The sequence below is a fragment of the Phocoena sinus genome, chromosome 9, assembly GCF_008692025.1.
Source record: "Phocoena sinus isolate mPhoSin1 chromosome 9, mPhoSin1.pri, whole genome shotgun sequence".
Taxonomy (NCBI): Eukaryota; Metazoa; Chordata; class Mammalia; order Artiodactyla; family Phocoenidae; genus Phocoena; species Phocoena sinus.
This window is the reverse complement of record NC_045771.1, coordinates 16,178,805-16,203,031: the sequence shown is the minus strand read 5'-3', so window position 1 is coordinate 16,203,031 and position 24,227 is coordinate 16,178,805. Positions and strand designations below refer to the sequence as shown.

The following is a 24,227-nucleotide window of genomic DNA, read 5'->3' as shown; positions in this document are numbered from 1 at the left end:
ATCTTTTCTATGCCTTGGCCAATTGTCATATGCCTTTCTAGGTCTGGATTGGCCTCCGACGTTTTATTCTTCATGCTTTCAACATCTTAAAATATATTTGAGAATTAAGTGAGTTTCTTGCCAGCATCAGTCCCTTTGGGACATCTTCATCCTCTTTGTTTTGTCTCCCTTTCTCATTTATACAGACAAGCGTGGCTCCACTAAGTGTCTTAGGCTGCGTAATGCAGAGCCTCTCAACTGGCAGCAGTGTCAACGTTCCCACCTACAGGTATTTCTTCGCTAACTCCATTTATGTTTCATTTGAATTTCACTTCCAGTGTTAAATCACCTCTCATTTCTTGCCTGCACATTCATTTCTGGTGGCCAATTTCTTCTTTAAATTGTCTGTTTTTGAAAAATGTCATTGGGTTTATACTGGGAGACAAGGAGGCAACAGTACTCCATGCTTCACTGTCTGTGCATAAAATGAATAACAGGTGCAGAGGGACCAATGATGGGCAAAGGATGAAGGAAGTGATGTGACTGGTCACTGATCAGAAAGCAAATCTATTATGGAGTGCTTTGTGGACTGAGGAGCTAGCAGTTTAATTTGTACTTTATGCAATTATTTATAGTTAATATACGCGAATTTGAACCATGCTGCTGGGGAAGAGGTGCTAATTAACTAAACTGTAGTAACAAAAATTCATGCACATTGGAACCATGCAAAACAAAAACTGCCTGTAATTGAAAGTACCATTTCTCTCTCAGACTTTCACATGACTTCTATCTCTATGTATGAGAGAAGCTACTTTAGAAACGTGCAAAATCGGGTTTTACCCTCAGAAGTCATGTATTAAAATCAGAGGGATCATACATTCCTTATTGCCTTTCCCTGAGAATAGAGAGCTGTAGATTTTTGGTTAGTGCATAGGTCCAAGAAAACAAGATGTTGTCACTATGCTGCTACATATTTGCATGTATTAGCCAGGATCAGAAATGCATGAATCAGTGGTTTTCAAACGTCATCACGTGTTAGAATCACCTAGATGGATTATTAAAACACGGATTGCTGACCCCACCCTCCGAGTTTCTGATTTAATAGGTTTGGAGTGGTACCTGGGAATCTGCCTTTCTAATGAGTTCCCAGGTGAAAGTGATGCTGCAGATCAGGAACCACATTTTAAGAACCACTGACTTAAGCACATTCGGAATCATGAAGAGAAAGAAAAGAATCGGGAGACTAAAATCTGGCAAGAGCACAGAAGCTAAATCAAAGTGCTTTGGGTGTCTTAGAGATCTTTTATTTTAGGCTTCTAGTTTTACAATTAAGGAAGTGGAAGCCTGCAAAATTCAAATTATTTAATTCAAATACAAAATTAGCCAGACTTAGAGTCTGGTCTAAAACCTAGAATCTATAACCAATACTTTCTGGAAGATAGCTAGCACCATAAGAGACCCTATTCTCAATAGCTATAAGGTGAAACTATGACACACACACACACACACACACACACACACACACACAAAGAGTTTCTCAAACTTTGCTGCATACGAAATGGCCTGGTTAAAAATAAATATTCTGATTCATTAAGGCTCTGATTTCAGAGGTGGAGGATGCAACCCCATGAGATCCAAATGCATGTGAACTGTTCTTTAAGAAACGGCTTTAGAGTTGTGTAAGCCAATGTTTTAAAGCACAGAGTCTATACAAAGGAGAGAACAGAATGCCAACTTTTTTTTGAATTATTTTTACAAAATACTTTTACGGACTATGAAAACTCCCCAAACTATCCTATGAGATGGATGAGGCACCTTCTTGGAGAAACCTTGGTCAAGCCTCCTCCATTCTAGCAGCTTCCTTTTCCTCATCTGTATAGGGGTAAAATTATTAAAACTGATCTCAGGGCTTCCCAGGTGGCGCAGTGGTTGAGAGTCCACCTGCCGATGCAAGGGACACGGGTTCGTGCCCCGGTCCGGGAGGATCCCACATGCTGCGCGCGGAGTGGCTGGGCCCGTGAGCCATGGCCGCTGAGCCTGCGCGTCCGGAGCCTGTGCTCCACAACGGGAGAGGCCACAGCAGTGAGGGGCCCGCGTACCGCAAAAAAACAAACAAACAAACAAAAAAACTGATCTCATACAATTGTTCTGAGGATTAAATGAGATAAAATATATGAAGGCAATTTGTGAAGGGAAAAATATTACATGGGTTTTAGTTGTTAGCTTCATTATAGAGAAGCCTAAACAGGATATGATTTTTTTTAATATCAAGTGGAGAATCTGCAGATAAAAAGATTCTTAATTGTATTACAATAGGCTCATCCTGGCAGAAGCTTACTTATTGGTCAAAGGAACCAGAAGAGGTAAAACCTCTGTAAAATCACAAGACTTCACCTTCACAGGCCCCAAATTACGTGGAACAGGACTTGGAGACTAAATCCTAATCTGGAACAATAAAAAATATAATATATCCTAGGCTCCATGGTTTTCTTAGAAAACATCTTGTCTAATCTCTGTCCCCAAGACATTTCCTGCCTCTTCTGACTCTCCAATGAACTGGGGATTGGAAACCAGACAATTTTGACTTCCCGAGCTTTCTTTTCTTTTAGCAAAGCTAAAAGAATAATTTTTAAGGAAGGAAAATGAAAATGATCCATTTACCTTGACTCTGCCCTCACTATGAAGGAGGATCCTGGAACTGGAGAAAGAAAATACCAGAAAGGGAGAAAGAGTCTGCCTTCCCGCAGACTGTTGGACATAAAGACACTTTCTCCCTTTGAGGGCCCATCACTTGTTTTTCTCCACATATTTTAATCAATATTCGTTGAGCCATAACAATCTGGCTTCCACAGTCACTCTGGTGCTGAGTTTCATGAGTAACTACTTTTTCCACTGGCTGCAGAAGTAATGAGTCTGTACCTGCTGGCAGAAGATCATTCCTTTGGGCAAAGCAAAATCAGCAGTTTCAAGGGAAGTGTGGGCATCTCAGTGTGGTGATCAGCCCACATCTAAAATGTAAACAAAGTACAGAAAGCAACTCACAGGCCAACTGATCTCTTTTGGAAGGTGTGGCTTCAAACCATTCCATGTGCATGTGAAATGCCTAGACCTCATTACAGAGTTTTCCTGAAAGCTGATGCATCCAAGGAAACCTTAAAATAAGGACCAAAGTCATAACATATATTTCCCAGAAAATAAAACTGTTAACGCGGCCTTGCCTCATTCTAGCAAAAGTATGTCGCAAGATCTCTTGAGGAGGAAGGTATAGTACTGAGCTCGGGGATTTGAGTTAGATGGGAGCCTGGTCACCACCGTCCACCACATGCCTGAGGCTCCTTCTCATGAAAAGGTCTCCTAGACGTTGAGGGTGCCCATGAAGGTCAGAGACCTGAGAAGCCTGAGTCCGGCTCACACTCTGTTCTGAGGATAATCCAGTCTCTCCACAATTCCTTCTAGCCCAGAACACTTCCCTCTTCCCCCCATATCAGCTCTTTCTCTAGACTTCTTCCATCAGTGGCACTGGAATTCTTTCAAATTGGTCAACATCTCATTTTTCACTACCCTATCATGCCCCTACCTTCCATCCTAACATCTAGACTTCCATCCTAATGTCAGATAGCTTTTATTTTCCTTCATAGTGTCTCCAGAAAGAATTCCTCCTAAGTACCTACTTATGTCAAGGCATCAGAAATCCATCCATCCATTCATTTATTCATTCTTTCAGACGTTTGGTATGATGCAAAGCATTGGGCTAGTTAAGTAAGGGAGAGACAGTCATTTAAAATAACCACTGTATGGTAAGAATGAAGTCAGGATTCACACTCTTGTCTCTACCGAGAACTCCCACTCTCTCCCTTATCTTTTTCAGTCTTTAAACACAAGTCAGGAGACACTTCCTCTTGGAAGCCTGCCCTGAATCCACCCCCAGCTGAATTAGGTGTCTCTCTTATGGGCTTTCAAAAGTGCCTATCTAGATCATTGCACTGATACTGCATCCATTTTCTGTTGATGTGCCTGGCCCCCAACTAGACTGTGAGCTTTAAAGACAGAGACTGTGTTGTATTCATCTCTGCATTCCTAGTACTTAACATAGAGCCCAGTAGACTGTGCTCGTTGCGTATTTTTGAATGAATGAATGAATGGATATAAACTATGAAAGAAAAATCATAGAAAGTTGTGAAACAGAATAAGGAATAAGTATTCATTTTTAACTAGAGGAATGAAGACAATTTTCATGGAGGAGATGGTATTGAAGCAAAGCACTGAAGCGTGAACAGGATTTCCAGAATTTGGGGGGAGGGGTGGTTACACAGAGGATTACTTTTTTTTTTTTTTTTTTTTTTTTTTTTTTTTTTTTGCGGTACGCGGGCCTCTCACTGCCGTGGCCTCTCCCGTTGAGGAGCACAGGCTCCAGACGCGCAGGCTCAGCGGCCATGGCCCACGGGCCCAGCCGCTCCGCGGCATGTGGGATCCTCCCGGACCGGGGCACGATCCCGCGTCCCCTGCATCGGCAGGCGGACTCTCAACCACTGCGCCACCAGGGAAGCCCCGGGAGGATTACTTTTTAAAACCTAACGGATTCTCTCACCTCTAATCTGTTACTTCTCTGAAAATAATCTTTCTTATACTCTAGCAAAGTTTTTTGTTTTCCTTCCTTGCTTGTGGAGAACCTTCAGTGATGCCTTACTATCTATCAGGATAGAATCCGAGCAGGTCAGCTTGCCCTTTAAGGGTCTTGCTATCGTTACCCAAAACTTTTTTTCTAATCCTAACTTTCACTCCTTGGCCACCCACTGACTGCACAAATCAGGCCCTTCTGCTCTCTGTCCCCCAGTATCTTGCTTTTTATCATCTCTTTGGCGTTCCTCTTTCTCCATCCCTCACCTACAATGCCTTCCCCGTGCCTTCTTGCCATAGACAATACTACTCTGTCTTTGTAAACCCTACCCCCTTCATGCAGCCTCCCTTTTCCACTTCAGATTGGAATACCTTCTTCTTCTAGACAATGTGATAACAACTCGTTTACCATTTCATCATCGTATGGTTTTCTAACTATAAGCCTGCTTTGTACCCCTTATGAGGACCGAAATAAGGTACCTACAAGCTAGGATAATGGATGGTGGCTTTTTGTAACATGCACAGTGTTCCAGACAAATATTCTATTGATGAAAGATTCTTGCTAACTTACGCACTGCTCTAAGGATGTACGAGGAGTCTTTCCTTCAGGCAGACATCTTATTATTCAGCTACCAGCAGATGGGGGTGCTTACCCTAGATATCATATTTAATTTAATGAGAAGAAATAAATTATCTATTATCAGTGTGTCTACGTTATGAAATCACTAACTTTGCCTATGTTATCATATAAAAACTTGCTACTTTCCTCCTTCATTGATAGAATTATAGTTATTTTTACCTCTTCCGTGCAGCCAATGTAATGGCATTTTTTTTTAACTGTGTGACCAGCCCTTTAAGATAGGTGCATCTTTTTCACTGTTTTTACCCTTGCCCTCGTCATCGTGGGGCTCCTTCATGCTTTTCAGCCTTCCAGGCTTCGCCCCTCGTCAAACCACATCAATACCAGTCTCAAACCTTAATCGTAAGCAGCATCTAGTGGGATAAAGGCTCAATACTTCACGTAAAGGAGCAACTTCATCACACACAACAGGCTGCGGGGCATGGAGAATCCATCACCTAACCTTTCCCAGCCTCTGTCCATCTGTGCCCCACTGCTGGATATCCAGGCTTGACAGTGAATGCTTTCCAATGGGAAACTGTAGCAGGATTTTTTTTCCCATCCTTTGGTCCCTATTGTATGTTCAGCTGCACTGAAGCTAGCTGCTAATCAAAGCCAGAGACTCTCATACACAAACAAACAAGGCATTGTGGCCTCCCCTGGGGCTGGAACACAGCAATCCAACAAACAATTTGGTCAGGTGATAGCAGCCTGGAGGAACAGACAGAGCATTGCCCAGACATCCTCCTGTCTTCACTCCCCCCGTCCCCTTCCTCAGCACGAGCCAGTCGAACCACCAGGCCAGGAGAACCGATGCTTGAGAAAGCAATGGAGAATAAAACAATATGCAATAATATGCAGTCAGAAAGGTCAGGTCTGACAACAGGATTCTTTGTCCAAGAGAGTGTATTCTCTAGATCATAGTGAGGTAGGAATAAAATACATAGCAGGAGAGCATATTCCTGGATGCAGGAAAGAGGAAGAAGGAAGGGATTGGACCAAAATATCTTCAGATGCTCACTGGGCCCTTGTCATAGGACAGTGGGGTGGCGGTGGAAGAGTGTGATTTAGGAGCTTTTTTTTTTTTTTTTTTTTGCGGTACGCGGGCCTCTCACTGCTGTGGCCTCTCCCGTTGCGGAGCACAGGCTCCGGACACGCAGGCTCAGCGGCCATGGCTCACGGGCCCAGCCACTCCGCGCACAGTATGTGGGATCCTCCCGGACCGGGGCACGAACCCGTGTCCCCTGCATCGGCAGGCGGACTCTCAACCACTGCGCCACCAGGGAAGCCCTGATCGAGGAGCTTTGCGGTTAGATATATTTGATCTACAATCTCAGTTCTACCTCTTACTACCTCGTGACCTTGGACAAGTTACTTAACCATTCAGAGACTCGGTTGCCATTGTTAGTAATGTTGGGGAATTGTGCTCAGAAAGGAAAAAGGAGGGGAATGCTAAGACAAGAAAGCAAGGTCTTCAGCTTCCAGAAGTAGCTAGTGATAGAGGATGACGGCTCCTCCCTGGCCCTGGCAGTTCCTAGGAACACAGCCTCAGAGACACTGGTAGCTTCTGAACTTTGACATACTGCCATGTGTCCCCAGAGCACATTAAGGGAAACTAGGGATGCCCACGGCCAGCATGAAGCCTGGATACAAGATGTCTTCATACAACAGCAGGAGCTGGGACTCTGGGTGCCTGCACATTGATAATGGAAACATCCCTGAGTATGAAAGACAGAGCAGAAAAGCTAGAGATGCCAAAGAAAATGATTGCTCACATCACAGTTTTTGGTTAGGGCAGCCAGTTAATGTTAAATCTTGCCAGGGTTGATGGAGATTGCAGGAGAGAGGGGACATTGAGTAGGAACTAGGTTAAAGGTTATCTTAATTCTATGAAATGATAAACATGTGCCATTTGTTATTTGGGTAGTGGTAACGTGAAAGAACTAGAAACAACTGTCTAGCAGTACAGTATAGAACAGAGAGGTTCAGTGGGAAGATGCAGGACCACTGAAACTCAGAATTAATATAGTGACTTTCTTTAAATACAAAGGGTAGACAATCCAAAATGATTTAATAATTGAAGCCTCTTCATATGGAGACCTCCAAATGGAAATAAAATCAGTTAGATGCTATCGTGAGGAACCTATTATAAGATCTGCAGATTTACTTCAGGAAACACCAGTCAATATTTCCATGTCTTATCCTTTCTAGGATGTGCCTTAAATGTCCCTCATTTGCACGTGGTGCTCCTCATTGGGTATGTCCCCATCCTCATTTCAGTAAAAGTCAAATTTATCAGATAAGCCACAGTCCCATAGTTTCTCCATTTCCAGCTTCTGGGAGAGAATTTTTTTACTTGCTCCTTAAAGCCTTACTAACTGTCCTATACTCAACTGTCACATTTCTCACCTCTTCCAATTCAGAGGTTCCTGGCCTCCCCACAGGAACTCCAATCTCGCTGCAGCATTAGGAGTCACAGTAGATACAAATATTTGAACATTCTCAAGGGACAACGTGTGATTTTGCTTAAATTCCACCAAGAGTAGAGATAAGCAATCCCATGTCATGTTAGATGAGTAGTGAAATCTATTCCCTTTTGAGGAAAACAGCCCCTAATACTTACGCTGATCTTCCTCACCAAAGAAACATTAAAATCACCTTAAGAAGAGTGGTCACACCTTCCTCTATTCTACACTTATTTTCAATAGTTGCTCAAGTTCCAATAGATGATCATAAATCTGGCTATACCTTGGTATGGACTTGGAAGTTAGACAAGGAAAGGGGTCAATCTGAGATGGCAAGGAGGCAAGGAAATAATATTTGTTCTTCAAAATTAAACAATTTTTAATAGAAATGCCCAAGTCTAAACGTTTTTCTGATTTCAACAGATATTTAATGTTACGCATTAGAGGCGGCAAATGGAAGTCAGGGTAGAAACCTAACCCAGGAAGCTAACTAGTGTGTGTGTAGCTAAGCCCTGGGCCTGGAGGGATCCTGTTGTGCCCATGAAAGGGAGCCCCTGGGTCTTTCCCTTGGTCTCCTTTCATGATCCCCCCGCAAGAGTGGGGGAAATATGAATAGAAACAATGGGGTGGAGAGTGTAAACTTTATGGATTAGTTGACTCCAGTGACCAGGTTGTCTAAGTCATGGCCCTGCATCCAAGATTGCTCAAGTTCTATTTGAGGCAGCAACTCTTCACTAGAACAACTGATTGATTCTGTTTTGCCTTCAAATACTTCCTCTGAGAGGAACATGGAGGGGACAGGCTGGTTCCTGTCCTGGAATGACTTCTTGGCATTTTTATACTAAGAGGCATGTAGAGCTTAGGAGATTTAGAAAGCAAACAAGACAAATCCACTGGAGAGAAACCTCCTAACGAACCCCACCAGAGCCAGATGGGCCAAAAGGGCCCAAAGCGAGTTGCCGAGCAGTTCATCCAGAGTGGAGGAGACCTCAGCGCTATCTAGTAGAGTTTTCTGTGAGGTCTGAAGCTCCTCTCCGCAAGCTCATGCTTGGCTTCTGTCTATCAGATTTTTGGATGTTCTCCCTAAGGTCTCAGTTCAAGTCCACTTCTATTTCTTTTGTCTTCTTGGTTCTGCTGCCTTTGAAGTTAACTGCTCTCATTTTAACCTCTTGCAAGAGAACATCACTGGATGAGATGTTGGAAACCCACAGTTAGCTTGCTTTTAGGAAATGTGGATCTAGTTAGAGAGAAGTTGGTAGAAATCCACCTCTACCAACTTATTCCTGCTAAATTGCTTTTGATCTGTTTCTCCAAACCAAATTCATTTATGACAGCCTTGAAGTACATCTTCAAATCCCCAGATATCATATATCAGAGGGCAGACTCTGTGATCCCTAACCATCAGACTCAAACCACTGTTTTAAAAGGCTAGAAATCATTTCAGGCTCAAGTTGGTGGGAATCCCAATACTGGCATAGACAATAAAAGCCTTCCACCCCTCCTCTACAAACAAGAGTGCGGTTGACAAACCCAAATTTGATCTGACTCACTTTAAACTAGAGCCAATCTGTACACTATTCATTCCAAATAATTATAGAGCAAATAAATAATTCACCCAAGGATGCCAAGCCCTGGAGTGACGTGCATCAAAGAGGTTTGCTGCCCCTGCAGGTTTACCCACGTGCAGTGCATTAGGCCCTCTCTTCTTAGCCCAGAGCAGCTCAGAAGTTCCGCAGGCTCCTGGGACCTGCTAAGGGGGTGAGATTGGACCTGGGTGGGATCAGGCAGCTGTGGCTTCCCTGGGGAGACTTTTACCCCTGGATATGTATCTGGAAGGGTCCTCAAGGTTAAGAATGGAAGATAATGTTTACTCAGCTTGACCTTTAATTTGTACACACTAAGGTCCACAGGATTATCTGTTCCGTCTAAACAGCACATCCTTTGCTGGGAGAAAGATTATTTGTTTGCTTCGTGGGATTATGTTTGTTTGTTTGCATTTTTCTATTTCCAACTTTTTAATGAGAGTCCATCAGATTAATCTACTAAGCTTTCTTTATGATTCAAATTTACCCATGTCAAGCTAAATAAATTGAATTTCCATCTTAATTGGCCCAGTTAGTAGAAACAAACGCACATGTTAATGTGTGGAAAGCTACAAACATATAGCATACATCGATTACTATGTTGATCTAAAGAGCAGGACACACAATTATTTGTGCAACTATTTTCAAAGGTTAAATCAGAAAAACTATGAAAGTGTATCAGAGTGTTAACAGTGGTGTCCATTTTGAGCAGGATTATAAGTCATTTTTTCCCTTCTTCATAATTTAAAAAAAATTAATATCTTGTAGCATGGACATTTTTATAGAATGAGAAAAAATAATATGTTTCTCCAGGTATATATTTGTGTTTTCCTAATAACAAACATAATAATGAAAAAACCCTTATTGTTTTTCACATCATTAAAATTAATCAAACTTTTCACAAGTTTGAAATGAATTGAGCTGTATGTAAGATTCTGTGTTTTGCCAGAGTCATTGAATTTAACAGTTAACTATATATTGTAATCAAGAAAAGAGGTTGAGAAGAAAGGCTTTACATTATTGTTTCAAAACTTAAGTACCTCCACCAGTTAAAATAACGTAATAAACTCCCTGCTTTCTTTCCTATAGCAGCTTCAGGCTTCCTCATTTGATGACCTTGGACCATATCTAAAGAAATATCCTGTACCCAGAAGGCAACATTCTTTTATAGAAAATATTTTTTGAAGAACTAAGTTGGCCCTTGCATAAGATTCTCCAAAGCTGCAGGATATTTTTTTAAGCCAAAGATCCAACTTCTGACTTAACATGGACACCCCATCTGGCCAACTGGAAGATGCCCAGTGGAAGCCTTCGGATGTTCTAATGCTCAGAAATGAAGGCCACTATGTGTTACAGCTTCAGCGATGATTCTCTGCTATGGGGAGCAATAACCCCATGGGCAGGTTTAGAACAGGCCATGTTATTAGCAAATAAGGAAGGCCATTATGAAAACATTATTTTAAAGTTTTACATGATCTCCATTTGTTTTATCCTGAGTGGAGACTTTCTCTGTTCCCTAAGATTGTTACTGAGATATGTTCCGTATTGATTGAATCTGGACTCTGAGGCAAGAGTCCTTGGCTCCTTCCTTAGGCAGCCCAGCATCTCCCAGGAAGCCACACAGATGGATGATCCCTGCTCTACTTCCCTTATGGTGTGGAAAGGCACATCCAAGGGAAAAACAGATGTTCAAACCTTAAATAAGAGAATACTCTAGCATTCAGAAAGCGTATTAAGTTACATCTTTCTCATCGTAAGAATGAAGTTTCCTAAACACTATTACTATCACTTACACCCTCGCAGGGGAAGGCTCCAGAAGAAGCACTGGTGAGAGGCCTGAGATCACACCTGACAAAGGGCCTTGTATTCTTAAGGGGCTCAGTCAAGTCCATAGCAATTCGGATGGTGACTGCAAATTTCTTTTATAAATAATCCAACATTGTAAATATGACTCGCACGTGAAGATACAGGAGTGATCAGCTTTTGCAAGCACATAGTAGGAAATCGTCAGTGACCTTCGTTGTGTGTTTTAAGCTATGCATGTCATGATTAGAGAGTTCTGATTTCTTGCCTGCTCTCCCAATTTATGGAACTACACACTAGAGACTGGTCACTCAAAGTGAGGTCCCCAGGCCAGCAGCTGCTATCACCAGGGAGCTTGTTAGAAAAGCAGACCCTGAGAGTCCACCAGAGACCTACTGAATCAGAATCGCATTTTAGCAAGATCTCTAGGTGACTGACATGCACATTGAAGTGTGAGAAGCACAGCTATAGTATAAACAAAGTGCTGCTAATCAACTGTAAAAACCTATTCTCACTAAATTGTGAGAATAACCGATTGAAATTTTTGGTATGCATCCTTTACAACTCTTAGGAAGCCCTATAACATAATATTTAGTAAGACAATTCATAACCATTTTAGTTTAACCTTTTTTAGAATTGTCTACTCACTTTTTTTTTTCACTCTGACTCCGACTTCCTTTTCTTCACACCTGTCACACATCTTTCCTCCTACTCGCTTCATCTGGTCAAACTTACCTTTCAGCATCTCAGGCAATCTCTAGGGGTCCTGAGAAAATGATAATGACAAGCAGCAGAACTGGGGAAAGAGACAGGCAGAACTGGCCCCACTGATTTCGTTAACAGTAGCTTATGTTTAGCGTAGCAGTTTACAGTTTATAAACAGTGCATTGTTACGATTTACCTTTACCACCAGCCCGTGAGGTAGGCAAAGCATCTATCATCACGATCACCCTCAACACCATCATCATCAACATCATCACCAGCTTACAGATGAAAACCCTGAGGTTCCAGGAGATACGGGGACATACTCAGCATCCGGCAGGACTGCGATGAGATAAATGCAGGCTCCTGAATCCAAACCTGAACTCTTTCCTCTGAGCTGACGGCTCCATGATGGCAGCAGGGCCACAGCACATGGCTATGGGTGTCACCAACATCAGCAATGAGATGGCTGCACCTTGGCTTGGGAGTGCCCTGTAGGCAAAATGCTTTCCTAGACACTGCAGGAAAGGCCAAGGTCAACAGTCTGATTCGGGGACCTTACATGTCAAATTCCCTGGGACCTGGGGCATGATCACATGTTCCGTGTGTTTCTTTTCAGAAGGGGTTTTGGATCTGCATTGAGAGAGAACAGTCTGAGACTAGAGAGGGCAGAAGCATTTCAAGAAGAAGAAAGTCTCACCTAGGTTTCTGTTTGTTTTCTCATGCCAGCTGGACATGAGAAATAAAGCAGTGGGGGAGGGAAAGCAAGGGTGGTCTTTCATGGGGGGCGGGTGGGCAGGCCTGCATCCCCTAATCAGCATTTCCATTGTCCTCATCAAATACTCCGTAGCAGTCAGACTCTGGGTTCTGTCCTTCACACTCATTTTCTAGATTAATATTCATGTCAATCCTAGGAGGTATTAGTGCTGTCATCTTAGGGATAAGGAAATGGAAGCAAGAAAGACCACGATATTTGCTAATGGTCGCACAGCTAGTGAGAAGCGTAGCTGTGGTTTACCTTGATTTCTTTAAACTTAGAGCTCAAATATTGGAGCATTACAGCTAATGTTTCTAATACATCACCTGCATCCAGGTGCCCTGTCACATGTCCATCTTCCTTGACTCCACCTCTCAAATCAGAATCTCTGGGGATGGGCTCCAGGCATCTGGATGCTAAGACGTGAGTTATTCTGATAAACACCGAATAGAAGAAAGGAAGAAAGGAAACCACTACGCTGGGTGATTTGGCCGCTTACTCTACATACACTGAAGTTTAGGTTTGACATGAGAGGCAACTGAGAAAGAAAATTAATTAGTCAGAGGAAGATATGGCATTATATTATAGAGGAGAAAAAAATATCCAAACTAGGAATTTTAAGATCTTTTAAGATCATCAAGATTCTTGTATTAAATAATGGGGTCATCTTAACCGCTTTGAATTTGTATCCTTATCAATTAAAAAAAAATCCTGTTCAGCCTACCTAAGTAGAATGGTTATGAAAATATGATGAGAAAATAAATGTTATTAGTTCTGAAAAGCAAAGGCCTGTAGCCACAACGAAGTTATGATGAAAATAATGTCCCAAGTGTTCAGTCTTAAGGCTTTGAATAACACAGTTTGTTAAAGAAGAGGTAAGGTTTCCTTCTCCTTTATGCAGGTGAGTCAGAGACCATGCAAGGTCAAGAGCCTTAAAACGAACAAGGTGAAATATGATTAGGAAGACGCTCCAGAGAACTGGCAGACCTATATGACGTTTGCAATAAAGGAGGTAGAGGAAAAGACAGGAGAGCCTTCTTCTAGAGGTTCAAGGTTGAGAATGGGGTGCTTGGGTTTAAACAGGAAATTGGTACCAGGTGATGTATAGAGGGATTGAGTATAGAAGGCAGTCAAGGTCATTGGAACATGAGGAAGAGCAGAGAAAATGGTATTCAGAGTCATTTACTTATTTTTTCACTCATTCAGATATTCATTGGGCATTTCAATGGTCTCACTCTAGATATGCTAGGGTTCTGGAGAGGAATGAGAGAGTCCCTGCCTTGTAGGGGTGCATGGTCTGGGTGGGGTGGAGCTGGTGGTAAAAGTGAGTAATTCCAAGAGGTAAACGATGTGCTTTTCCAGTGTTGGCGCTGCTGGGAAAGGAGGAACTGAAGTCCCCGGAAGGGTGGGTGGAGGGGGGAGTTAGAGCGCCACCTAGAGGGAGGATTTGCCTGGGAAAACCCTCCCTTGGCGCCGTTAATCTCAGACTCATCCAGTTTCACCCAAATTCCACAGCTGAAGGTAGAGGACTTGCTATCGTTCCCTCCATGTCTGTGATGTCATTGAAGAACAGTCATCTCATATCTCAGTATGAAAAGTGGAAGAAGTGGGAATAAAAGGTGAGAGATACAGAATGCTATTTTTGCCTTACAATGATGTTTTGGTTTTTAATAAGCACGATTCTTAGAATTAAGAGCCCAAGTGTCAGTTACTATGACTTACTTCATTCAAGATTAATATGTAGCAATAGATTTTTTTCACTAACTATGAAGTTTCAGAATCTAAGAACTCTGCTTTTAGGAAACTCATTATGATGACGTTTTTATTTGAAATATCACTTTATCTTAAGCCTACTACGAAGAAATGGCTCCAAAATAAAGCCCAGTAGAAAAAATTAAGTTATTTCTCAAAATATCTTAAGCATGAACTATTCACTGTATTCCCTGCTTACTATGAAGAAATAGGGATTTGTGGTGAATGTGATCTACATAATCAAATCTGCAATATTACCATAATTATAATGCCCTCTGATAACGTTACATTATAGTTATCCTTCTAAACCACAGAAATCTTAACTTGTCATTTACCAAATACTAAAATAGGAACAAAAGGCTTGTTATATTTGACAATCTAGAAAGATCGTATGACACCTATGCCATGTGGAAAACGATTCCACATACAAGACTGGGAAGAAGTGCATGGAAAAATTGCCCAGTGGATGGAAAATTGAATGGGCCATAAACATCAAGAATGGAGAACTTTCCAAAGTGAGGCTGTGGCCCAAATTCCACTCAAGCCAATTGACTCTGGAAGGAAAAAAGCTGGCCCAGCTTGTAAAGAGAAGCTCCATATCTGAATATTATTTTACCCCAGGGAAATGACATGGTTTCGTGTCAAAAGGAAACAAAAGTTCTCTGATTATTCATTAGAACTTCAGCCAAAAGAGACAACATTCACCACCCTTAGAGAAGCTCCACTCAGCATCCAAACAAGAGCTGTTGGGAGGCCTGACTCACCTGGTGCTTAAAGATGAGCAACTCTTTAAACTGGACTGACCTGCACTCAGGTGTAAACCAGCTTGCTCCCTGATCACCCTGGGTGGTCTCAGTTTGGGCATTACCTTTAGGAGGGAAGTCAAGGACAGCCATCCTATTCACTGTGTCACTGTATTAAAAAGTGTAAGTGTTGGGAGAACTGGAATTTATAATCTGAATTCTAACTACCGGCCCTCAATCCACCATTAACTAATACACCATTTCGAACAAGCCACCCAAACTCAGTCTCCTGAGAAGATTTTGAATAGTAATAAAATACCACATGGCAAATAAGAATATGATCAGAATTCACATGAGAATGTCATTTAAGTAAGAAAGCAAGAGTATCTTCAAAAGGAAAAAAAATTTAAACCCAAAATACTTAATTTCTAGGATTGATTTTATTGATAAAAGTGATTAAGTTATTTGGGGACCTTATTTCTCTCAAGTTATTTCCAATGATCAGGTTCTGTGAGAATTCAAACCAGGCCACTAGCTTTTCTAGAATAAAAACATCAAAAATGTTCATTAAAAAATGTGGGTTCTGCCACATATTGCTCTATGTGAAGACTGAATAGGTACATGGAAATTTTCAATAAATCAGTAAATTTATTACACCCAATACCATGAAAAGAGGTCCAGGAAACCACAAAGTTATGTATTATAAACATAATATATTGTACTATAAATATTTTAAATATATGTTATCATCCTCATTCTATATAATACCCCATCGAAAAGTCAGAAAATAAAAAGTCACATATTAACTGTAGTTTCTTTTCTCTCACACTCTAGCTTTGAAAATACAATACATTTGTACGGACAAGCAAACATCTGGAACACAGCACCTAATGCGTTAAGTATGGCTTCAGGTGGGTGTTCCTTATAGAGGCCTTTCCCTAAATGATTAAAAAAAAAAGTCCTAGAAGAGGCCTGGGAACAGGAGGAGAGGAAAGATCAACTTCTACAGATATAAAATACGATTAGAGAATTAAAAGCACCAAAGTTTCTTAAAGCACAAAATAATGGTATTAGAGGTTTTTTTCACAACATAATTTCTCAAAAGCTCATCCTCTAATTTAAATGAGAAAGAACAAATATTGCCACTCTAAAATAACTCATGTCCCAAAGAGAGGAAAAAAGAAAATACCACTCCAATTTTCTTAGAATTTAACTGGACTATAATTTTTTTTTAATGATTTGGTCTTTAGAATGCATAATTTACTTAAAAAGAAACATGATGAAATGGAAAATAGAAGCTTTATTTTCTACGCTGGGAGACACACCTCTTTTGTTTCACTCCCATTACCTTTCAGTATTTCAAATATCAGTTCATCCCCAGATGATCAAGGGGCTGAAAAGGGCTTTGCTGTTTCGTCAACTCCACATTTGCCTGAGATCATGAAATTGCTTCGTTATGTTATTAGTTCGAAAGCTCCTCTTGATAGTTCCTGGACCTCCTCCCAGGCCCTTCCCTCCAACACACACCCGTAGGTCACCTTTCTCAAGTTGTTAAAGCAAAATGCCTCAGTAACCCTCCAGATGAAAACAAAAGATGCCAAGAGGCTGGAACTTTGATTTCTCTCGAATGGTTCATTCTCCCCAACCATCACCTCCCCCCACCACATGCCACTCCTACTTTTTCAATGTATCCCCCAGACTTACAGAGCAGCTGTTAACAGAGGTAGGGGTGAGTTAACAGGAGTGTAGATAAACTCTGTGTGTGTTCTGGTGTTCCTGCGTGTTCTGTTAAAGAAAAAGGTGTGTGTGTGTTGAAGAGAGAGCAAGTTTTATGTTCTGTGTGTTAAGTAGAGAAAGGAAGGAGTTAAATACATTCTTCTCTTTTAAAATAGTTTAACTTATTAGAAACATCAACTCAGAAACTAAGCATCTAGCAGATTGGTAATTAATATACCCTAGCTTTATGTGGGTGAAATAAAAAGTTCAAGTGTCTCTGTACAGGGCAGTTCTTAAAATTATTCAAATGAGAAATGGGATTCAAGGTGTGTCTTTTAAACTTTGGACGTAACCATTTCTAGAACCTTTCCTGGGCTGGCAGGCAGGACAAGGAGTGCCCGGATGCTCTGCGAGGGACCCGCAAGGTCAGCTGGCACTGGGAGGCACAAGCCCCCACTTGGTACCTAGAAATGCCAGCTAAGACGCATCAGCTGGCAAGCCCTGGGGCAATCCGGGAAGCAGGGGAAGGATGGGAAAATGAGCCCTGCTTGCTCAGGCTGCCTGACTTTCTCTCTCTTCTCTACCCAGCCACAGACACACCTACTAACTCAGGTTTTACAAAGAGCAAAGCCCCTGCATGTTCTCCATTCCGCTGGAAGCAGGAACACAGTCCAAATGCGCACATAACATCACAAAAGCTTCTTTCCTTCCACCCATCTATGGGCACCCTGACCATCCTGACCAGACGCCCCCAAAATATGCCTCTGGAGCAAATCAGTTTTGAAAGCAGCCGCACCAGCAAAGACACCAGCAGCCCCTCTCCCACTCCTACCACGATCATCCGCGGGCACCCAGAAAAGTGGCGGAGGATGAAGGGGAAGTCGATCGGAGAGCCCTCGGAGGAACCGCGCATTCCCTTCCACTTACTCGGAGTTGCAAACGTGCCGTGTGCGCTCAGGCTGCCTTTGTTGGTCGGGGCGAGGTTTTCTGCCCGGAGTCCAGGTACCCGAGTCACTGCTGCTCGCGGCCGCGCCTGTTCCCCGCCGCCGGCACGCACGGTGGCTCACTGGTCTCTTTCTTCCCCTCTCCCCACTTTGGCTTTTCTCTGCTCTGCGGCTCCCTTGGCGGGATTTTCGGACTGGAAGGCGGGGAACCAGACGGATCCTGCCTCGGAGTGGAGCACGCCCTGCCGGGGAGGGGACGGAAGGGAAATGGAGAATGGGAGGGAGGAGAGAAGCTGGCAGGGAGAATACGAGGGCTGGGCGAGGGGGGGGCGCGCCTTTCCCTCGAGAGCTGATTGGGAAACTTATTAAAAGCAGGGTTCACCAGGGGCAGTATCTCCCCACCCGCGCCAGCACGCGGATTTGAACCCAGGGCCAGAGGATGAAGCCCTGTTTCGTTTTTAGCAGAGACAGATGCAGTATCTCTTTCCCAAACTTTGTGCATGACCTCTTCTTTAGGTGGGTGCGTACCCCAGTTTATCAAGTAGCGCATCTTAAATGGACGATTGATGGCATCTTAAAGTACAGTTTGGGCCCCCGGCGATTCTTTTTAAATGATATTCAGGGTGGAAAAGCAGTCTTCAAGACCAGGCTCTCATTTGTCCCCACGCCTATCGCCCTCGCCCCGCACAGCTTCAGTCACTTCAGCTGTCAGTCCCATCCCACCTGCGCGTCACCACATGTGCAAAGGACTGTTTTGCGCTTGTCACAGAGTGACAGATGTCTGAAAGTTCCCAATTAAATGCCACTTTCCTTTAGGGGGCTCTTTCCTTTTCTGGCTTCCTTGGTGCATTTAGTGACCTATTTAGTGACATGCCTTTGACACCCAAGAATTTAGGGGGTTAACGAACGTAGCTCAAACTCCGAGGTTTGTAAAACTCAGAGGCTGGAATTCTGCGTCTTTCTGGAATTACATTTTTCTTCGAATGAGGAAAGAAGCTAAGATAATATACCTAGGATTGTTTAAGTAACCCATAGATGAGTATCTGTGATATAGATGAAAGTATTGCACAAAAATGATTAAGTATAAAACAAATTTGCCCAAACATTCTCAAAAAGGAAATTTTGAGGTTCTCCTCCGCTCATCCGTTTTTTCCTGCTCTTTGTCTTGCTGCTTTTACTTCCTTTCAGCTTATCACTTGATGGCGCCCACCCCAAATGTGGTTGCAAAATATACTTCCATTTCCTGTAGTTCTGAGGTAACATCCTTTTAATTCAGTTTGATAAATATCTATTAAGTGCCTCATATAACTTTTTTATTAATTTTTATTGGAGTTGCTTTACAATGTTGTGTTAGTTTCTGCTGCACAGCAAAGTGAATTATTTATTTATATATATATATATATATATATATATATATATATATATATATATATATAAAACCCCCCTCTTTTTTAGATTTCCTTCCCATTTAGGTCACCACAGAACATTGAGCAGACTCCCCTGTGCTCTACAGTAGGTTCTCATTAGTTATCTATTTTATACATAGTAGTGTGTATATGTCAATCCCCATCTCCCAATTCATTCCACCCCCCTCCCTGCTTGGTTTCCATAAGTTTGTTCTCTACATCTGTGTCTCTATTTCTGCTTTGCAAATAAGTTCATCTGTGCCATTTTTCTAGATTCCACATATAAGCGTTAGTATACCATATTTGTTTTCCTCTTCCTGACTTACTTCACTCTGTATGACAGTCTTTAGGTCTATCCACGTCTCTGCAAATGGCACTATTTTGTCCCTTTTATGGCTGAGTAATATTCCATTGTATATATGTACCACATCTTCTTTATCCACTCCTCTGTTGATGGACATTTAGGTTGCTTCCATGTCCTGCCTATTGTAAATAGTGCTGCAATGAACACTGGGGTGCATGTATCTTTTTGGATTATGGTTTTCTCTGGGCATTTGCTCAGGAGGGGGATTGCACGGTCATACAGTAGTTCTATTTTTAGTTTCTTGAGGAACCACCATACTGTTCTCCATAGAGGCTGCACCAATTTACATTCCCACCAACAGTGTAGGAGGGTTCCTTTTTCTCCACACCTTCTCCAGCATTTATTGTTTGTAGATTTTTTGATGATGGCCTAAGTGCCTTATATAACTCTTAAAATTTACATGTACTTTGAACTCAAGCTAAACCCCAAAATAAGAAGCATTGTTTTGTGGGAAGTACTTCTTAGAGACTTAGGGACTCTGACGGCTATGTAGACAAGTGTACCATGGAGGAGCTGGCTGGGGACGAAGAGCTGTTTCTACAAGCAGTGCTTTGAATCAATCAATCCATCCATTTTTTCAAAAGCAGAGGCATCAGAAATTCACTTACACACCTCTAGTCTGTCCCCATAACCAAACTCTCCATACACCTGCCACACACCATCCTCAAATGAAATAAATGACTAAGGAACTACCTTCCTTCTACACACAGACTTCCTGTTGCCTGTTTCCCTTTTGTGATCCCATTTACCCAATGAAATACAGCAATGTTTGTTTTAATCTGATTTTACCTGTATAAATTGTGGAGGAATGGACATTATTACTTTTTATTATTATTTTTCCCAGACCCTTTACTGAAAGAGACTTCTCCATATTCACTCTCCCTCCATAGGGGTGAAATTTCCAGGCTATTAAACAAGGAGTTACCCATTTTCTCTACCTTCTTAAACATTATCTTAACATCTACAAATGTAACATGTTGCTACCAGTTATTATGGTGTTTATCTATAGGGTTGATAAAGTAAGCATGAGATCCCCACGATTTCCACTCCATTACATGTTATATGAAAAATATAACCCTTTATTCAAATAGGAACATATGAAAATTATTTACATGAGTGGTTCTCAACCAGGAGCAATTTTGCCTTCAAGTGAACATTTGGCAATGACTGGAGACATTTTTGGTTGTCACAGCTTAGGGGAGGGGTTGTTACTGGTATGTAGTGAGTAGAGGCCAGGGATGCTGCTAAACATCCTACAATGCACAGGACAGCTCCCACAGCAAAGAATTATTTGGCCTGAAATGTTAATAGAGCTGACATTGAGAAACCCTGACAAACACTATTAACCATTGCATTTTTTTAATTAAAAAAAATTGTATTTATTTTTACTTTTTTATTGTGGTAAAATATACAATGATTTTTAAGTGTACAGCTCTCTGGCATTATGTACACTCACATTGTTCTACGATCATCACCACCATGCTTCCCAGGCTCTTAATTAGAGATTATAATGGCTGGATGGGGCCATAATTACCATTTTTAACCACTGTATTTTAAAAATATAAAGGAAGATTAAAGAGAGTTTCTTTTTAAGAAATAGAAGTCTGTGAGATTGATATCAGCCCAGCATGTACACCAAAGTTTAAGAAGATGTTTTCTAATGCACTCTAAAATGTGCAGCTTCAAATCCAAACTCCTTCCTGTGTCACAGTCATGGGTCTGTTGATCTAAGATTTCAAGTCATTTCATTTATTTAGCTGACATTCTCTGAGCACTTAAGTTTTTGAGTGAATAGAGCCATGGACAGAAAAAGATTAAAATCCCTACTCTCATACAACTTACATTTTTGTTTATATAAATAAACAGGCAAATGAAATTAATTAAGGAATTAAATTTTTTTAAGGATGTGATAAGTGCCATGGAAAAAAAGACCGTGAAGGAAGATGAAATCATCAATTTGGGGGAAGAAAAACTTTCTGGGGAGAAATGTGAGTGAAGACTTAAAAGAGGTAAGGGAGCTGACTAAGCAGATATTGGGGGAGAAGGACCTCCAGACAAAGGTCAGCAAATTCAAAGGTCTGACTTTGCCGGATATGATAGAGGACCCGTGGGGAGGTCACTGGGGCAGGAACGTAGTGCATGGAGGTGAGGAAAGTAACAGGCCAGATCATGCAAGGCCTGTGTCCACCGCAAGGACACGGGAATTCCACTTTTATTCTGAATGAGGTGGGGAGCCGTGAAGAGTGGCAGAATGGGACTCTGGTCCAACAGGGTCTCTCTGCTGTGTTGAATGGACCACATGAGGGCAAAGGTGGAAGCAGAGATCCCAGTTAGGAGGCTACAGCAGTAATCCACTGTCCAGACATTTTCCGCGTGTCCCTGTTTCTCGTGAAGAATAACTAACTTACCCTTTCATACTTTCTCTGTCCCCAAAAGCGCCTGTCAGCAGTCACCTTGGTTTGCTCATGCCAGTTCCCAGCCTCTCCAGGGGTAATTAATGAGCTCCCTGCATGGGTGTTACCAGGCTAAGATATAACTAAATGCAAGATGATTTGAAGTCATAGAAATCATAACATGTCCTAAGGGTGTTTGGAAAATGAGGCCGCTGATTCTGCAGTGACAAGTTCAAGAAGCGTGATCAGCATGAAGTTAAACAATGTGAAGGCACCTGCTGAAAAGTTGGCCAGCAGGTCTCCCGGATTGCCTGCTTGGCAGGATGCTTGGATTCCTGATGACCACCCCGAGTTCTTCAATATGGCTAGAAGGCAAAAGGACAGTTCATCATGCCCTCGGTTTGACAGAAGTCCCATGAATACACTTTTCATCCTCTCTCTGGAATAGTTGAAAGGGAATTTTTTTAAAAACCTTTTATTTTTTGTTCCCTGCAGCTATATTACAAAACTTACTTCAATTTCAGGTAATTTTTTAAATGATTTTGCTGTTTTTTGATAAGAAAACAGAAAACTCAACTAAGAAGGGCTTAAGTAATTCAGGAATTTATCTCACAAACAACACAGGTTGGTAGACAGTGTTTTAAAGTCTTCAAGGACCCATCTTTTTTTTTGTTTGTTTCTTTGTTTTTGTTTGTTTGTTTGTTTTGCGGTACATGGGCCTCTCACTGCTGTGGCCTCTCCCGTTGCGGAGCACAGGCTCCGGACGGGCAGGCCCAGCGGCCATGGCTCACGGGCCCAGCCGCTCTGGGGCATGTGGGATCTTCCCGGACCGGGGCACGAACCCGTGTCCCCTGCATCGGCAGGCGGGCTCTCAACCACTGCGCCACCAGGGAAGCCCTCTTTCCATCTTTTTTTTTTTTTTTTTTTTTTTTTTCCCTCTTTCCATCTTTTGACTCTGCATCTCCAATTTGTGAACCAATTCTCTTCAATATGGGGTCAGGGAGCTTCAGGCATATGTGGCTTAAAATAAAGAAAGCCCAAACCCCAGTGGAGAATAGACCCCTAGCCACACAGCCATAGACTCTGCCAGCAAAAGGAAAAGGTGGAAAGGATTTGGGAAGCAACCCACAATGCCTGCTAGAATTTCTCCATGAAATTTTATAAATGTGCACTTTATCACTCAGCCTCTTATGAATCTAAGTAGCTTGACCCAAGCCCCTCAATCTTGTCTTTCTTATCAGGAACTGCTAAAAATCAAGGTTCTAAACTGGCAAAGCTGAGGAGCAGGGCTTGGGCAGTGGCCTCCCCCAGACTCTTCCAGAAAATCCAGCCTGAAACACACAAAGGAGCTTGATCACACGTTACAAGAAAATAAAATCTACAGACCAATATCCATCATGAGCATGGATGCAGAAGTCCGTAACGAATATCATCAACTCAATACTGGTAATGTAGAAAAAAATATAACACTGTACATAAATTGTGTGATTGTCCCTGGAATGCAAGTTTGGTTTTACATGTGAAAATCAAACAATAGAATTCACCATTTTAACAGATTAACTAGAGAAACAAAAGGAACACATTAAATATACAGGAACAGCATTTGAAAAAATTCAACACCCATTCATGATAACAATTCTCAGCAACTTAAGAATATAAATGATTATCGTTGTTCTGATCAGACATATCTGCAGAAAGCCTCCAGCTAATGTGATACTTGATAGTGAAAGTGAATGCTTTCCATCTAAGATTAGGAACAAGGCAGGAATGACCACTCTTACCACTTTCATTCGATATTGCATTGGAGACTTCAATCAGCAAAATAAAGCCAGAAAATGAAAGGAAAATAATGAAAAGGAAGAAGCACAATTGCCTTTATTCTCACATGACATGGGTATGTACATAGAAAATTGTCAGGAATGCGCAGAAAAGCTTCTAGAACTAAAAAGTGTCTTTAGCTGGATGCAAATTATAAAAATCAATTTTATGTCTATATTCTAGCAATGAACAATTGGAAAATGAAATATTAAAAAGTACATATCAAAAGCATGAACTACTTTGTGGGATAAATTTAACAAAACATGTCAAAGGCTTATACGCTGCAAAACAACAAACATTTCTGATAAAAGTTATAGAACATCTAAAGAAATGGGAGAGATTTGTTATGTTCATTGATTTGAAACTTTTAAATTGTTAGGATGAAATTCTCTCCATACTTATTTACAGATTAAATGCCATCCAAACCCAATCCCAAGAGGCTTTTTTTATAGAAATTGACAAAGTGATACCAAAATTCCTATGGCCGTGCAAAGGATCTCAAATAGGCAAAACATTTAAAAAATATTTTTAATTAAAAAACCTTTTTTCCTTGAAGTATAGTTGAT

At 41.7% G+C, this 24,227-nt stretch overlaps 1 protein-coding gene across 2 annotated transcripts in view; it reads right to left on the bottom strand.

Annotated features, from left to right (window-relative positions):
* The window catches only part of PTN (pleiotrophin), a 100,754-nt gene extending 82,804 nt beyond the window's left edge, over positions 1-17,950 (bottom strand). For both annotated transcript variants that reach the window (XM_032643028.1, XM_032643027.1), the window contains exon 1: positions 17,664-17,950. The gene's annotated coding sequence lies outside the window, so the exon portion shown is untranslated. The remainder of the gene's footprint in view (positions 1-17,663) is intronic.
* Between the last annotated feature and the right edge of the window lie 6,277 nt (positions 17,951-24,227).